The following is a 14,289-nucleotide window of genomic DNA, read 5'->3' on the forward strand; positions in this document are numbered from 1 at the left end:
TCTCGCACCCTAAGCGAGAATCATACCCCTATACCAATGAGCCTACTGTTCATGTATTTTCATGTATACTAATGAAATTGGAAGTGAAACTGTTGGAATACATTAGTATTTTAAAATACTATCAGATAATTGAACTAAGCACTTTTAAAGAACCTGAGAAAACAGGCTCATCCAGGATATGAACCTGGGACCTTTTGCACCCGAAGCAAGAATCATACACCCTGACCAACAAGCCACTAGCCAAATAATTTCTTATTCAGTTTTTAACATTTTTAAAGTAAAACTCTAATTATTTAAGAAAAAATGCAAATAACTGGAGAAAACACACAATTTCATTTAATGAAGATGAAACATTTTAAAAATAACATAACAACTTAAAACAAAAAATGTGTATGTAGCATTGCAAAAATAATAACTTAAGGTTACTTGTTATCCAAGTATGTATATTAGAAATGTGCAGTGCCAATATTTAGAGGTACCAATAGAGTTTGGACTTTTTTTGAAAGTTGGAACCTAAGACTTGTCACATACTGTGTGCAACTCAAGCATGCAGACCCAGAAGAAAGACAAAATAAACACCTGCAATTTATTGTTGATCTTTTTGTTAGTCATAATGATACTATTCTTTTAAGCCACTCAGGGTTATTTAGAAAAAAGAAAGGTAAGAGAAAAACCTGTAATTTCATTTTGACAGTTTTTTGTTTGTCAAAATTAGACTTTTAAGCCACTCAAGGTTACTTAGACAAAATGGAATCTATAGTTTACCCAATATACCACCAAATGGTTGACATTTTACTAAGTATGCATAAGTATATACCTTTAAAAGATGGGCTCATCCGGGATTTGTACCGGGGATCTCTCGCACACTAAGCAAGAATCAATGAGCCCACTGTGCATGTCTTTTTTATGTATATTAATGAAATTGTAAGTAAAACTGTTTGTATATTAAATGCTATTAAATACTATCAGATATTAAGGACTTTAAAAGTACATGAAGAGATGGGCTCGTCCGGGATTTGAACCCGGGACCTCTCGCACCCGAAGCGAGAACCATACCCCTAGACCAACGAGCCATCTGCCTAAGGTGTTCTCATTCAGATTTTACCATTTTTAAAGTAAAACTCTAATTTTTTAATAAAAAAATGCAATAAGCTGGAAAAAAAGATGTTACATTTTAAAAATACCATAACAATTTAAAAAAATTATTTGTAGCATAGCTAAAATGTTTCCTTAAGGTAAATTTTTGGTCCAAGTATGCATATTTGGATATTTCAGTGCCAAGATTTATGGGTTCCTATAGAGTTTTAACTTTTCTGATAGCTGGAACCTAAGACTTGTCTCATACTGTGTGCAACTTAAGCATACAGACCAAGAAGATAGAAAAAAACAAAAACCTGCAATTAATTGTTGATCTTTTTGTTTGTCAAAAAGAGACTATTCTTTTAAGCTACTCATTGTTTCTTAGAAAAAAGCAAGGTAAGAGAAAAACCTGTAATTTCATTTTGACTGTTTTTTATTTGTCAAAATGAGACTTCTTTGAAGCCACTCAAAGTTACTTAGACAAAATGGAATCTACAGTTTACCCAATATACCACCAAATGGTTGACAGTTTACTAAATATGCATAAGTATATACTTTTTTTTATGGATTGGCAAAAGAAAAATTCACTTGATGCTTTTGACTCAGGCAATTGACATCAATCAGATAATGGAACCATGGTATTTAAAAGAACCTGAGAAGATGGGCTCGTCTGCGATTTAATCCCAGGACCTCTCGCACCCTAAGCGAGAATCCTACCCCTATACCAACGAGCCTACTGTTCATGTATTTTCATGTATACTAATGAAATTGGAAGTGAAACTGTTGGAATACATTAGTATTTTAAAATACTATCAGATAATTGAACTAAGCACTTTTAAAGAACCTGAGAAAACAGGCTTATCCAAGATATGAACCTGGGACCTTTTGCACCCGAAGCAAGAATCATACACCCTGACCAACAAGCCACTAGCCAAATAATTTCTTATTCAGTTTTTAACATTTTTAAAGTAAAACTCTAATTATTTAAGAAAAAATGCAAATAACTGGAGAAAACACACAATTTCATTTAATGAAGATGAAACATTTTAAAAATAACATAACAACTTAAAACAAAAAATGTGTATGTAGCATTGCAAAAATAATAACTTAAGGTTACTTGTTATCCAAGTATGTATATTAGAAATGTGCAGTGCCAATATTTAGAGGTCCCAATAGAGTTTGTACTTTTTTTGATAGTTGGAACCTAAGACTTGTCACATACTGTGTGCAACTCAAGCATGCAGACCCAGAAGAAAGACAAAATAAACACCTGCAATTTATTGTTGATCTTTTTGTTAGTCATAATGATACTATTCTTTTAAGCCACTCAGGGTTATTTAGAAAAAAGAAAGGTAAGAGAAAAACCTGTAATTTCATTTTGACAGTTTTTTGTTTGTCAAAATTAGACTTTTAAGCCACTCAAGGTTACTTAGACAAAATGGAATCTATAGTTTACCCAATATACCACCAAATGGTTGACATTTTACTAAGTATGCATAAGTATATACCTTTAAAAGATGGGGTCATCCGGGATTTGTACCGGGGATCTCTCGCACCCTAAGCAATAATCAACGAGCCCACTGTGCATGTCTTTTTTATGTATATTAATGAAATTGTAAGTAAAACTGTTTGTATACATTAGTGAGTATTTGTATACATTAGTGAGTATTTTAAAATGCTATTAAATACTATCAGATATGAAGAGATGGGCTCGTCCGGGATTTGAACCCGGGACCTCTCGCACCCGAAGCGAGAATCATACCCCTAGACCAACGAGCCATCTGCCTAAGGTCTTCTCATTCAGATTTTACCATTTTTAAAGTAAAACTCAAATTATTTAATAAAAAAATGCAATAAGCTGGAAAAAAAGATGTTACATTTTAAAAATACCATAACTATTTAAAAAAATTATTTGTAGCATAGCTAAAATGTTTCCTTAAGGTCAATTTTTGGTCCAAGTATGCATATTTGGAAATTTCAGTGCCAAGATTTATGGGTTCCTATAGAGTTTTAACTTTTCTAATAGCTGGAACCTAAGACTTGTCTCATACTGGGTGCAACTTAAGCATATAGACCAAGAAGAAAGAAAAAAACAAAAACCTGCAATTAATTGTTGACCTTTTTGTTTGTCAAAAAGAGACTATTCTTTTAAGCCACTCATTGTTTCTTAGAAAAAAGCAAGGTAAGAGAAAAACCTGTAATTTCATTTTGACTGTTTTTTATTTGTCAAAATGAGACTTCTTTGAAGCCACTCAAAGTTACTTAGACAAAATGGAATCTACAGTTTACCCAATATACCACCAAATGGTTGACAGTTTACTAAATATGCATAAGTATATACTTTTTTTTATGGATTGGCAAAAGAAAAATTCACTTGATGCTTTTGACTCAGGCAATTGACATCAATCAGATAATGGAACCATGGTATTTAAAAGAACCTGAGAAGAAGGGCTCGTCTGCGATTTAATCCCAGGACCTCTCGCACCCTAAGCGAGAATCATACCCCTATACCAACGAGCCTACTATTCATGTATTTTCATGTATACTAATGAAATTGGAAGTGAAACTGTTGGAATACATTAGTATTTTAAAATACTATCAGATAATTGAACTAAGCACTTTTAAAGAACCTGAGAAAACAGGCTCATCCAGGATATGAACCTGGGACCTTTTGCACCCGAAGCAAGAATCATACACACTGACCAACAAGCCACTAGCCAAACAATTTCTTATTCAGTTTTTAACATTTTTAAAGTAAAACTCTAATTATTTAAGAAAAAATGCAAATAACTGGAGAAAACACACAATTTCATTTAATGAAGATGAAACATTTTAAAAATAACATAACAACTTAAAACAAAAAATGTGTATGTAGCATTGCAAAAATAATAACTTAAGGTTACTTGTTATCCAAGTATGTATATTAGAAATGTGCAGTGCCAATATTTAGAGGTACCAATAGAGTTTGGACTTTTTTTGATAGTTGGAACCTAAGACTTGTCACATACTGTGTGCAACTCAAGCATGCAGACCCAGAAGAAAGACAAAATAAACACCTGCAATTTATTGTTGATCTTTTTGTTAGTCATAATGATACTATTCTTTTAAGCCACTCAGGGTTATTTAGAAAAAAGAAAGGTAAGAGAAAAACCTGTAATTTCATTTTGACAGTTTTTTGTTTGTCAAAATTAGACTTTTAAGCCACTCAAGGTTACTTAGACAAAATGGAATCTATAGTTTACCCAATATACCACCAAATGGTTGACATTTTACTAAGTATGCATAAGTATATACCTTTAAAAGATGGGCTCATCCGGAATTTGTTTCGGGGATCTCTCGCACCCTAAGCAAGAATCAACTGTGCATGTCTTTTTTATGTATATTAATGAAATTGTAAGTAAAACTGTTTGTATACATTAGTGAGTATTTTAAAATGCTATTAAATATTAAGGACTTTAAAAGTACATGAAGAGATGGGCTCGTCCGGGATTTGAAACCAGGACCTCTCGCACCCGAAGCGAGAATCATACCCCTAGACCAACGAGCCATCTGCCTAAGGTCTTCTCATTCAGATTTTACCATTTTTAAAGTAAAACTCAAATTATTTAATAAAAAAATGCAATAAGCTGGAAAAAAAGATGTTACATTTTAAAAATACCATAACTATTTAAAAAATTTATTTGTAGCATAGCTAAAATGTTTCCTTAAGGTCAATTTTTGGTCCAAGTATGCATATTTGGAAATTTCAGTGCCAAGATTTATGGGTTCCTATAGAGTTTTAACTTTTCTAATAGCTGGAACCTAAGACTTGTCTCATACTGTGTGCAACTTAAGCATACAGACCAAGAAGAAAGAAAAAAACAAAAACCTGCAATTAATTGTTGACCTTTTTGTTTGTCAAAAAGAGACTATTCTTTTAAGCCACTCATTGTTTCTTAGAAAAAAGCAAGGTAAGAGAAAAACCTGTAATTTCATTTTGACTGTTTTTTATTTGTCAAAATGAGACTTCTTTGAAGCCACTCAAAGTTACTTAGACAAAATGGAATCTACAGTTTACCCAATATACCACCAAATGGTTGACAGTTTACTAAATATGCATAAGTATATACTTTTTTTATGGATTGGCAAAAGAAAAATTCACTTGATGCTTTTGACTCAGGCAATTGACATCAATCAGATAATGGAACCATGGTATTTAAAAGAACCTGAGAAGATGGGCTCATCTGCGATTTAATCCCAGTACCTCTCGCACCCTAAGCGAGAATCATACCCCTATACCAACGAGCCTACTGTTCATGTATTTTCATGTATACTAATGAAATTGGAAGTGAAACTGTTGGAATACATTAGCATTTTAAAATACTATCAGATAATTGAACTAAGCACTTTTAAAGAACCTGAGAAAACAGGCTCATCCAGGATATGAACCTGGGACCTTTTGCACCCAAAGCAAGAATCATACACCCTGACCAACAAGCCACTAACCAAATAATTTCTTATTCAGTTTTTAACATTTTTAAAGTAAAACTCTAATTATTTAAGAAAAAATGCAAATAACTGGAGAAAACACACAATTTCATTTAATGAAGATGAAACATTTTAAAAATAACATAACAACTTAAAACAAAAAATGTGTATGTAGCATTGCAAAAATAATAACTTAAGGTTACTTGTTATCCAAGTATGTATATTAGAAATGTGCAGTGCCAATATTTAGAGGTCCCAACAGAGTTTGGCGTTTTTTTGATAGTTGGAACCTAAGACTTGTCACATACTGTGTGCACCTCAAGCATGCAGACCCAGAAGAAAGACAAAATAAACACCTGCAATTTATTGTTGATCTTTTTGTTAGTCATAATGATACTATTCTTTTAAGCCACTCAGGGTTATTTAGAAAAAAGAAAGGTAAGAGAAAAACCTGTAATTTCATTTTGACAGTTTTTTGTTTGTCAAAATTAGACTTTTAAGCCACTCAAGGTTACTTAGACAAAATGGAATCTATAGTTTACCCAATATACCACCAAATGGTTGACATTTTACTAAGTATGCATAAGTATATACCTTTAAAAGATGGGCTCATCCGGAATTTGTTTCGGGGATCTCTCGCACCCTAAGCAAGAATCAACTGTGCATGTCTTTTTTATGTATATTAATGAAATTGTAAGTAAAACTGTTTGTATACATTAGTGAGTATTTTAAAATGCTATTAAATACTATCAGATATTAAGGACTTTAAAAGTACATGAAGAGATGGGCTCGTCCGCGATTTGAACCCGGGACCTCTCACACCCGAAGCGAGAATCATACCCCTAGACCAACGAGCCATCTGCCTAAGGTCTTCTCATTCAGATTTTACCATTTTTAAAGTAAAACTCAAATTATTTAATAAAAAAATGCAATAAGCTGGAAAAAAGATGTTACATTTTAAAAATACCATAACTATTAAAAAAAATTATTTGTAGCATAGCTAAAATGTTTCCTTAAGGTCAATTTTTGGTCCAAGTATGCATATTTGGAAATTTCAGTGCCAAGATTTATGGGTTCCTATAGAGTTTTAACTTTTCTAATAGCTGGAACCTAAGACTTGTCTCATACTGTGTGCAATTTAAGCATACAGACCAAGAAGAAAGAAAAAAACAAAAACCTGCAATTAATTGTTGACCTTTTTGTTTGTCAAAAAGAGACTATTCTTTTAAGCCACTCATTGTTTCTTAGAAAAAAGCAAGGTAAGAGAAAAACCTGTAATTTCATTTTGACTGTTTTTTATTTGTCAAAATGAGACTTCTTTGAAGCCACTCAAAGTTACTTAGACAAAATGGAATCTACAGTTTACCCAATATACCACCAAATGGTTGACAGTTTACTAAATATGCATAAGTATATACTTTTTTTATGGATTGGCAAAAGAAAAATTCACTTGATGCTTTTGACTCAGGCAATTGACATCAATCAGATAATGGAACCATGGTATTTAAAAGAACCTGAGAAGATGGGCTCATCTGCGATTTAATCCCAGTACCTCTCGCACCCTAAGCGAGAATCATACCCCTATACCAACGAGCCTACTGTTCATGTATTTTCATGTATACTAATGAAATTGGAAGTGAAACTGTTGGAATACATTAGTATTTTAAAATACTATCAGATAATTGAACTAAGCACTTTTAAAGAACCTGAGAAAACAGGCTCATCCAGGATATGAACCTGGGACCTTTTGCACCCAAAGCAAGAATTATACACCTTGACCAACAAGCCACTAACCAAATAATTTCTTATTCAGTTTTTAACATTTTTAAAGTAAAACTCTAATTATTTAAGAAAAAATGCAAATAACTGGAGAAAACACACAATTTCATTTAATGAAGATGAAACATTTTAAAAATAACATAACAACTTAAAACAAAAAATGTGTATGTAGCATTGCAAAAATAATAACTTAAGGTTACTTGTTATCCAAGTATGTATATTAGAAATGTGCAGTGCCAATATTTAGAGGTCCCAATAGAGTTTGGAGTTTTTTTGATAGTTGGAACCTAAGACTTGTCACATACTGTGTGCACCTCAAGCATGCAGACCCAGAAGAAAGACAAAATAAACACCTGCAATTTATTGTTGATCTTTTTGTTAGTCATAATGATACTATTCTTTTAAGCCACTCAGGGTTATTTAAAAAAAAAGAAAGGTAAGAGAAAAACCTGTAATTTAATTTTGACAGTTTTTTGTTTGTCAAAATTAGACTTTTAAGCCACTCAAGGTTACTTAGACAAAATGGAATCTATAGTTTACCCAATATACCACCAAATGGTTGACATTTTACTAAGTATGCATAAGTATATACCTTTAAAAGATGGGCTCATCCGGAATTTGTTTCGGGGATCTCTCGCACCCTAAGCAAGAATCAACTGTGCATGTCTATTTTATGTATATTAATGAAATTGTAAGTAAAACTGTTTGTATACATTAGTGAGTATTTTAAAATGCTATTAAATACTATCAGATATTAAGGACTTTAAAAGTACATGAAGAGATGGGCTCGTCCGGGATTTGAACCGGGGATCTCTCGCACCCTAAGCAAGAATCAACGAGCCCACTGTGCATGTCTTTTTTATGTATATTAATGAAATTGTAAGTAAAACTGTTTGTATACATTAGTGAGTATTTGTATACATTAGTGAGTATTTTAAAATGCTATTAAATACTATCAGATATGAAGAGATGGGCTCGTCCGGGATTTGAACCCGGGACCTCTCGCACCCGAAGCGAGAATCATACCCCTAGACCAACGAGCCATCTGTCTAAAGTTTTCTCATTCAGATTTTACCATTTTAAAGCAAAACTCAAATTATTTAATAAAAAAAATGCAATAAGCTGGAAAAAAGATGTTACATTTTAAAAATACCATAACATTTTAAAAAAATTATTTGTAGCATAGCTAAAATGTTTCCTTAAGGTCAATTTTTGGTCCAAGTATGCATATTTGGAAATTTCAGTGCCAAGATTTATGGGTTCCTATAGAGTTTTAACTTTTCTAATAGCTGGAACCTAAGACTTGTTTCATACTGTGTGCAACTTAAGCATACAGACCAAGAAGAAATAAAAAAACAAAAACCTGCAATTAATTGTTGACCTTTTTGTTTGTCAAAAAGAGACTATTCTTTTAAGCCACTCATTGTTTCTTAGAAAAAAGCAAGGTAAGAGAAAAACCTGGAATTTTTATTTTGACTGTTTTTTATTTGTCAAAATGAGACTTCTTTGAAGCCACTCAAAGTTACTTAGACAAAATGGAATCTACAGTTTACCCAATATACCACCAAATGGTTGACAGTTTACTAAATATGCATAAGTATATACTTTTTTTATGGATTGGCAAAAGAAAAATTCACTTGATGCTTTTGACTCAGGCAATTGACATCAATCAGATAATGGAACCATGGTATTTAAAAGAACCTGAGAAGATGGGCTCATCTGCGATTTAATCCCAGTACCTCTCGCACCCTAAGCGAGAATCATACCCCTATACCAACGAGCCTACTGTTCATGTATTTTCATGTATACTAATGAAATTGGAAGTGAAACTGTTGGAATACATTAGTATTTTAAAATACTATCAGATAATTGAACTAAGCACTTTTAAAGAACCTGAGAAAACAGGCTCATCCAGGATATGAACCTGGGACCTTTTGCACCCAAAGCAAGAATTATACACCTTGACCAACAAGCCACTAACCAAATAATTTCTTATTCAGTTTTTAACATTTTTAAAGTAAAACTCTAATTATTTAAGAAAAAATGCAAATAACTGGAGAAAACACACAATTTCATTTAATGAAGATGAAACATTTTAAAAATAACATAACAACTTAAAACAAAAAATGTGTATGTAGCATTGCAAAAATAATAACTTAAGGTTACTTGTTATCCAAGTATGTATATTAGAAATGTGCAGTGCCAATATTTAGAGGTCCCAATAGAGTTTGGAGTTTTTTTGATAGTTGGAACCTAAGACTTGTCACATACTGTGTGCACCTCAAGCATGCAGACCCAGAAGAAAGACAAAATAAACACCTGCAATTTATTGTTGATCTTTTTGTTAGTCATAATGATACTATTCTTTTAAGCCACTCAGGGTTATTTAAAAAAAAGAAAGGTAAGAGAAAAACCTGTAATTTAATTTTGACAGTTTTTTGTTTGTCAAAATTAGACTTTTAAGCCACTCAAGGTTACTTAGACAAAATGGAATCTATAGTTTACCCAATATACCACCAAATGGTTGACATTTTACTAAGTATGCATAAGTATATACCTTTAAAAGATGGGCTCATCCGGAATTTGTTTCGGGGATCTCTCGCACCCTAAGCAAGAATCAACTGTGCATGTCTATTTTATGTATATTAATGAAATTGTAAGTAAAACTGTTTGTATACATTAGTGAGTATTTTAAAATGCTATTAAATACTATCAGATATTAAGGACTTTAAAAGTACATGAAGAGATGGGCTCGTCCGGGATTTGAACCGGGGATCTCTCGCACCCTAAGCAAGAATCAACGAGCCCACTGTGCATGTCTTTTTTATGTATATTAATGAAATTGTAAGTAAAACTGTTTGTATACATTAGTGAGTATTTGTATACATTAGTGAGTATTTTAAAATGCTATTAAATACTATCAGATATGAAGAGATGGGCTCGTCCGGGATTTGAACCCGGGACCTCTCGCACCCGAAGCGAGAATCATACCCCTAGACCAACGAGCCATCTGTCTAAAGTTTTCTCATTCAGATTTTACCATTTTAAAGCAAAACTCAAATTATTTAATAAAAAAAATGCAATAAGCTGGAAAAAAGATGTTACATTTTAAAAATACCATAACATTTTAAAAAAATTATTTGTAGCATAGCTAAAATGTTTCCTTAAGGTCAATTTTTGGTCCAAGTATGCATATTTGGAAATTTCAGTGCCAAGATTTATGGGTTCCTATAGAGTTTTAACTTTTCTAATAGCTGGAACCTAAGACTTGTTTCATACTGTGTGCAACTTAAGCATACAGACCAAGAAGAAATAAAAAAACAAAAACCTGCAATTAATTGTTGACCTTTTTGTTTGTCAAAAAGAGACTATTCTTTTAAGCCACTCATTGTTTCTTAGAAAAAAGCAAGGTAAGAGAAAAACCTGGAATTTTTATTTTGACTGTTTTTTATTTGTCAAAATGAGACTTCTTTGAAGCCACTCAAAGTTACTTAGACAAAATGGAATCTACAGTTTACCCAATATACCACCAAATGGTTGACAGTTTACTAAATATGCATAAGTATATACTTTTTTTTATGGATTGGCAAAAGAAAAATTCACTTGATGCTTTTGACTCAGGCAATTGACATCAATCAGATAATGGAACCATGGTATTTAAAAGAACCTGAGAAGATGGGCTCGTCTGCGATTTAATCCCAGGACCTCTCGCACCCTAAGCGAGAATCCTACCCCTATACCAACGAGCCTACTGTTCATGTATTTTCATGTATACTAATGAAATTGGAAGTGAAACTGTTGGAATACATTAGTATTTTAAAATACTATCAGATAATTGAACTAAGCACTTTTAAAGAACCTGAGAAAACAGGCTCATCCAGGATATGAACCTGGGACCTTTTGCACCCGAAGCAAGAATCATACACCCTGACCAACAAGCCACTAGCCAAATAATTTCTTATTCAGTTTTTAACATGTTTAAAGTAAAACTCTAATTATTTAAGAAAAAATGCAAATAACTGGAGAAAACACACAAATTCATTTAATGAAGATGAAACATTTTAAAAATAACATAACAACTTAAAACAAAAAATGTGTATGTAGCATTGCAAAAATAATAACTTAAGGTTACTTGTTATCCAAGTATGTATATTAGAAATGTGCAGTGCCAATATTTAGAGGTCCCAATATAGTTTGGACTTTTTTTGATAGTTGGAACCTAAGACTTGTCACATACTGTGTGCAACTCAAGCATGCAGACCCAGAAGAAAGACAAAATAAACACCTGCAATTTATTGTTGATCTTTTTGTTAGTCATAATGATACTATTCTTTTAAGCCACTCAGGGTTATTTAGAAAAAAGAAAGGTAAGAGAAAAACCTGTAATTTCATTTTGACAGTTTTTTGTTTGTCAAAATTAGACTTTTAAGCCACTCAAGGTTACTTAGACAAAATGGAATCTATAGTTTACCCAATATACCACCAAATGGTTGACATTTTACTAAGTATGCATAAGTATATACCTTTAAAAGATGGGGTCATCCGGGATTTGTACCGGGGATCTCTCGCACCCTAAGCAAGAATCAACGAGCCCACTGTGCATGTCTTTTTTATGTATATTAATGAAATTGTAAGTAAAACTGTTTGTATACATTAGTGAGTATTTGTATACATTAGTGAGTATTTTAAAATGCTATTAAATACTATCAGATATGAAGAGATGGGCTCGTCCGGGATTTGAACCCGGGACCTCTCGCACCCGAAGCGAGAATCATACCCCTAGACCAACGAGCCATCTGCCTAAGGTCTTCTCATTCAGATTTTACCATTTTTAAAGTAAAACTCAAATTATTTAATAAAAAAATGCAATAAGCTGGAAACAAAGATGTTACATTTTAAAAATACCATAACTATTTAAAAAAATTATTTGTAGCATAGCTAAAATGTTTCCTTAAGGTCAATTTTTGGTCCAAGTATGCATATTTGGAAATTTCAGTGCCAAGATTTATGGGTTCCTATAGAGTTTTAACTTTTCTAATAGCTGGAACCTAAGACTTGTCTCATACTGTGTGCAACTTAAGCATACAGACCAAGAAGAAAGAAAAAAACAAAAACCTGCAATTAATTGTTGACCTTTTTGTTTGTCAAAAAGAGACTATTCTTTTAAGCCACTCATTGTTTCTTAGAAAAAAGCAAGGTAAGAGAAAAACCTGTAATTTCATTTTGACTGTTTTTTATTTGTCAAAATGAGACTTCTTTGAAGCCACTCAAAGTTACTTAGACAAAATGGAATCTACAGTTTACCCAATATACCACCAAATGGTTGACAGTTTACTAAATATGCATAAGTATATACTTTTTTTTATGGATTGGCAAAAGAAAAATTCACTTGATGCTTTTGACTCAGGCAATTGACATCAATCAGATAATGGAACCATGGTATTTAAAAGAACCTGAGAAGATGGACTCGTCTGTGATTTAATCCCAGGATCTCTCGCACCCTAAGTGAGAATCATACCCCTATACCAACGAGCCTACTGTTCATGTATTTTCATGTATACTAAGGAAATTGGAAGTGAAACTGTTGGAATACATTAGTATTTTAAAATACTATCAGATAATTGAACTAAGCACTTTTAAAGAACCTGAGAAAACAGGCTCATCCAGGATATGAACCTGGGACCTTTTGCACCCGAAGCAAGAATCATACACCCTGACCAACAAGCCACTAGCCAAATAATTTCTTATTCAGTTTTTAACATTTTTAAAGTATAACTCTAATTATTTAAGAAAAAATGCAAATAACTGGAGAAAACACACAATTTCATTTAATGAAGATGAAACATTTTAAAAATAACATAACAACTTAAAACAAAAAATGTGTATGTAGCATTGCAAAAATAATAACTTAAGGTTACTTGTTATCCAAGTATGTATATTAGAAATGTGCAGTGCCAATATTTAGAGGTCCCAATAGAGTTTGGAGTTTTTTTGATAGTTGGAACCTAAGACTTGTCACATACTGTGTGCAACTCAAGCATGCAGACCCAGAAGAAAGACAAAATAAACACCTGCAATTTATTGTTGATCTTTTTGTTAGTCATAATGATACTATTCTTTTAAGCCACTCAGGGTTATTTAGAAAAAAGAAAGGTAAGAGAAAAACCTGTAATTTCATTTTGACAGTTTTTTGTTTGTCAAAATTAGACTTTTAAGCCACTCAAGGTTACTTAGACAAAATGGAATCTATAGTTTACCCAATATACCACCAAATGGTTGACATTTTACTAAGTATGCATAAGTATATACCTTTAAAAGATGGGCTCATCCGGAATTTGTTTCGGGGATCTCTCGCACTCTAAGCAAGAATCAACTGTGCATGTCTTTTTTATGTATATTAATGAAATTGTAAGTAAAACTGTTTGTATACATTAGTGAGTATTTTAAAATTCTATTAAATACTATCAGATATTAAGGACTTTAAAAGTACATGAAGAGATGGGCTCGTCCGGAATTTGAACCCGGGACCTCTCGCACCCGAAGCGAGAATCATACCCCTAGACCAACGAGCCATCTGCCTAAGGTCTTCTCATTCAGATTTTACAATTTTTAAAGTAAAACTCAAATTATTTAATAAAAAAATGCAATAAGCTGGAAAAAAAGATGTTACATTTTAAAAATACCATAACTATTTAAAAAAATTATTTGTAGCATAGCTAAAATGTTTCCTTAAGGTCAATTTTTGGTCCAAGTATGCATATTTGGAAATTTCAGTGCCAAGATTTATGGGTTCCTATAGAGTTTTAACTTTTCTAATAGCTGGAACCTAAGACTTGTCTCATACTGTGTGCAACTTAAGCGTACAGACCAAGAAGAAAGAAAAAAACAAAAACCTGCAATTAATTGTTGACCTTTTTGTTTGTCAAAAAGAGACTATTCTTTTAAGCCACTCATTGTTTCTTA

At 32.3% G+C, this 14,289-nt stretch overlaps 7 non-coding genes across 7 annotated transcripts; all 7 read right to left on the bottom strand.

Moving 5' to 3' along the window:
- Positions 1–1,001: 1,001 nt before the first annotated feature.
- TRNAP-CGG (transfer RNA proline (anticodon CGG)) lies at positions 1,002–1,073 on the bottom strand. Its single transcript has one exon. It is a non-coding gene; the product is annotated as a tRNA-Pro (tRNA).
- A 1,714-nt stretch (positions 1,074–2,787) lies between these two features.
- Positions 2,788–2,859, bottom strand: TRNAP-CGG (transfer RNA proline (anticodon CGG)). Its single transcript has one exon. It is a non-coding gene; the product is annotated as a tRNA-Pro (tRNA).
- Positions 2,860–4,555: 1,696 nt separating this feature from the next.
- On the bottom strand, positions 4,556–4,627 carry TRNAP-CGG (transfer RNA proline (anticodon CGG)). The gene has a single exon. It is a non-coding gene; the product is annotated as a tRNA-Pro (tRNA).
- A 3,670-nt stretch (positions 4,628–8,297) lies between these two features.
- TRNAP-CGG (transfer RNA proline (anticodon CGG)) lies at positions 8,298–8,369 on the bottom strand. Its single transcript has one exon. It is a non-coding gene; the product is annotated as a tRNA-Pro (tRNA).
- A 1,893-nt stretch (positions 8,370–10,262) lies between these two features.
- Positions 10,263–10,334, bottom strand: TRNAP-CGG (transfer RNA proline (anticodon CGG)). Its single transcript has one exon. It is a non-coding gene; the product is annotated as a tRNA-Pro (tRNA).
- A 1,714-nt stretch (positions 10,335–12,048) lies between these two features.
- TRNAP-CGG (transfer RNA proline (anticodon CGG)) lies at positions 12,049–12,120 on the bottom strand. The gene has a single exon. It is a non-coding gene; the product is annotated as a tRNA-Pro (tRNA).
- A 1,706-nt stretch (positions 12,121–13,826) lies between these two features.
- TRNAP-CGG (transfer RNA proline (anticodon CGG)) lies at positions 13,827–13,898 on the bottom strand. The gene has a single exon. It is a non-coding gene; the product is annotated as a tRNA-Pro (tRNA).
- Positions 13,899–14,289: the final 391 nt, after the last annotated feature.

Source organism: Pseudophryne corroboree, unplaced genomic scaffold (assembly GCF_028390025.1).
Source record: "Pseudophryne corroboree isolate aPseCor3 unplaced genomic scaffold, aPseCor3.hap2 scaffold_1536, whole genome shotgun sequence".
Taxonomy (NCBI): domain Eukaryota; kingdom Metazoa; phylum Chordata; class Amphibia; order Anura; family Myobatrachidae; genus Pseudophryne; species Pseudophryne corroboree.